Source organism: Diaphorina citri, unplaced genomic scaffold (assembly GCF_000475195.1).
Source record: "Diaphorina citri unplaced genomic scaffold, Diaci psyllid genome assembly version 1.1 scaffold2768, whole genome shotgun sequence".
NCBI lineage: Eukaryota > Metazoa > Arthropoda > Insecta > Hemiptera > Psyllidae > Diaphorina > Diaphorina citri.
Window position 1 is genome coordinate 25,680 of NW_007380185.1, and position 3,736 is coordinate 29,415.

A 3,736-nucleotide genomic window follows, 5' to 3' on the forward strand; every position below is an offset into this window, starting at 1 on the left:
AACAAGCTGGGCCCGTCCCTCCGGGAATTTTTTAGCCTGTAGTTTATTCGATCGTGATTAGAGAAAATCAGCACCTATGTACCTACCTAATTTGTTTAATATTCAGTTTATTATCATTCTTGATTTGATTTTACTTTCATGTAATGATTTAAAATCAAGACTATAGAGCCCGTTCTCCCTTTATTCTCAATATAATGTTCAAGTCACCCATCCATTTATTGGCCTTGCTCGGCGTAGCTTAACATAGGTGACGCTAAAACCGGTCTTAAAATAACGACTGTTATCTAAAACTTTCTCGCTTTGAGTTCATAGGTCGTCGCGACAAATTTCAAGATCAGAAAATGTAAAAAAAATTCCCCAAGTTTTCTTGGTTTTTTGGCTTTATGGTTCTCTGGACAAAATTTGCAACCATTTTCGTGTTCCTGGTAAAAAGACCTTTAATTTGATATATAGGTCGACTAGGTTTGGATAAGTCCTTCTATAGGGACAGACAGACGACACCGAAGCGAATACAATAGTCCGTTCACTATACGTTTTATTATTACTATTGTAATATACGAGTAATAAAGGAAGGACGGACTAAAACTAAAAACGCTATTCGACACAGAATAACTGAGAAGACCTTCTTGTATGCAAGAATAAAATATGTAGGTACCTTGTTTATCCTCAGTCAGGACTGATAGGTCCCTTTATCCCCCGCAGTCAAGGTCTCGTTTATTTTGACATTTCATAAGTAAGATACACTTTGTAGTTAAGCTGGAGAGATAAGTTTAAAGAGGATTTGAGAACGAAGGGAAAAGGGATGGAGAAGAGAGAAAGTGATGAATAGAGGATTGAAGAGGGAGAGATTAAAAAGAGGGAAATGCCAACCCCAAATTAAATAGGTACAAAGGAAAATTGAAAGAAAATTGATAGGTACAAAGGTAAATTGAAAGAAGAAGATGAGAAACAATAAGGAATAATACAAGAATCAAGGATAAGGTATCGTTTTTTTTTTTTTTTTTTTTTTTTTTAATATCTAGTGGTGATTTAACGGGGTAGGTGGAATAGAATAGGATATACCTTGTTCATCCTGTCCGAATAGGACTGAAAAGACCCCCTTTACCCCAGCAGTCTAAACAAGGTCTCGTATATTTGATGGGTTAAAGAATAATACAATATAATACATACAACTAACAATTCAGTAAAAAGACCTTGCTTAACTAGAAAAAAAAAAGAAGCTGATAATCATGAATGGAATTCGCAGCCGATTCAGAGCATTTGGTCCGGCGGTAAACAGAGTAGCGTTAGGTGTTGAAAGTGTCTCCGGAACAGATTTGTTTCCAATTTTACTATCGGACTTTTGTTTTTCAGCTTTTTGACAGCCCGTGTGCACACGGCCTTACAGTATTCTGAGATCAAGTCTCATATAACACCTAGGTGTGCATTAATATGATTATGATAACTCAAGTCTACCCATTAACTATTAAGCATTATTATACACTATACCTATAACAAAATACCTACATTATAACACTATAAGCATTATCATATTCATTTGTAAGAGAAACAGAGGGAGAGAAGGGAAGGATGGAAGGTGAGAGAAGCAGCAAGTAGGTACCTACATATTCACACGTTTAAAGAGAGAGAGAGGGGGGAGAGAGAGGGAGGGAGAGGAAGGATAAAGAAATGGGTTAGCACCATAAAGGTTATTGGGTCAGTAGGAGAAGACGAGACGAAGGGGGAAGAGGAGTGAAAAGAAAAAAAAATAGGTAGGAGGTAGAGGAGTAGAAGCAGAAAGGGGAATAAGAACAAGGAGAAGGAGATCAAGGATTAGGAAGAGAAAAAGCGGAAGGGAAGGAGGAAGAAGAAGAAAGAGGAGGGGGAGTAGGAGGAGGAAAGGGAGGAGAGATTTGATGACCTAGCTTTGCAGTTTATCCTCCTTACCTACCTACCTACTTGATGTTATGAAAAATGTATTTATCTGAAGATAAACAGATGAGGTCTCTTTCTACCTCTTCTGAAGTACCTACCTACCTACCTACCTTCTCTCCCTTTTTCTTTATTCCCTCTCTCCTTGGCCCTGTTTTCTGTTTGTCTACTCCTTTCTATCCCTCTGTTATGTCCTCTATTTTTCTATTCACAATCTTTATTTTAATCTGCCCATTTATTTTCTTCTCTTCTGCTGTATCTCACTCTATTTTTCTCAATTCTTCTTTACAATTTCACTTTCCTTGCTCATGCTCATCTATGCTATTAAAAATCTGAACAACCACAAAACAATTCTCTAGACTAGACAAGTAGACACACTTGTACCTATAGTGGGTATGCATCTTATGTGAAAGAAAAGCACATAAAAGGAACAAATCAAAACTCAGACAGATAGGTAATTAGGACTAAATAGGTAAAAGAGAACCATCACCATTTTACTGGAGTAAAAATGCCCAAGAAAATATGTACAATAAGTAGGTAGTAAGTAAGTAAACTTATTTTATCTTATAATTATGGGAGAGGGGGAAAATATAATTCCATAAGTACTTAACTCGGGAGTCAACTCATCCTGAATACCAAGGGAGTGAGTGTCTCTTGATTTATTTATTTTTTCCTTTTCAGAGAGTTTTGATTGCGGGAGCAACAAAGGTGTTTGTTGACACAAAAAGGTGAATCACCTCAGGCTAAAGGTATTTCCATTGATAAAAAATATATACACTGTCATTACGTGGAACGGAAAGATCGTAAACAACCCCATTCTGTACAAACCCAACACACGGTGGCCACAACCAAAAAGGTCGTAGTTCCATTGGTGTAAAAACAGCACTGAAATAGACATTCTTGTGAAAGTCATCCAATGAAACCATAACCTGAACCCATGCATAGGTAACACAGATTTTTCTTGTGGAATCATAACCGAATATGGACCGAATATTATCCGTAATTATCTGTAATATGGATAACTCCGCATTCCAATTCTCAAATGGAAACCTGGACTGAAATTAGATAAAAGTGCATGAATTCATGAATCTGATACTAATTTCAGTCCAGAATTCTCACAATTTGGTTACGATTCCATGGGAAAAATATGCATTTAATTGCAATGCACCATCCCATGCATTCTCGTATAAAATGGTTTACTTGCCCAACTTGAGAAAAACGGATTGACGTTTGGGGTCCAGTGTTATTCAGTCATCTCTGATAAAAATGGTAACCCAGTCTTTGAGCGTACATTCCCCTGGAGGTGTTTAAATCAGGGAAAAGAGAGCAAGAGAAAAATTAGCTCAATGAAAAACTTCATGTTTTATAGGTAAAGTTAGATATTGTCTTTTGAAATTGGAATAGAATAGAATGTAAGAATATAATTAATTGAAAGCTTTGAGCTGAGGATACAAATATTATTTTTATTGCACAACTAGTATTCCACAAAATGAAGGAGTGTGGTAGTGCTTTGCCCCACCAAGTCAAATAAGTTTGGCTGTCAACATTACCCCAAGGGAAAGTTCCTAATTCTTCCAAACAAAATTTTGAAAAGCCTTTATTTCCAATGATTTTTTATGTATAGTCTAAGTAGTCCTTTTTGTACCTTTTTAGTTCCTTAGACTTTTTTTCCTAAATTTTTTGGTCCCGTGAATCAAATTTGAGCCCTGTAGAAATGGTCTCAAATGTGTACTTAAGTAGGTAACAACATAGGCGGTTCTTGCCTAAATTTTTGGGGGGGCTTGATTTTGAAGGTACACCTTCAAAATTTTGATTTAGCGTTATG

At 36.4% G+C, this 3,736-nt stretch overlaps 1 protein-coding gene across 1 annotated transcript in view; it reads right to left on the bottom strand.

Annotated features, from left to right (window-relative positions):
* The window catches only part of LOC103519517 (serine/threonine-protein kinase PAK 2), a 25,096-nt gene extending 21,882 nt beyond the window's left edge, over nt 1-3,214 (bottom strand). Inside the window, exon 1 of the mRNA XM_026830986.1 lies at nt 3,116-3,214. The gene's annotated coding sequence lies outside the window, so the exon portion shown is untranslated. The remainder of the gene's footprint in view (nt 1-3,115) is intronic.
* Nucleotides 3,215-3,736: the final 522 nt, after the last annotated feature.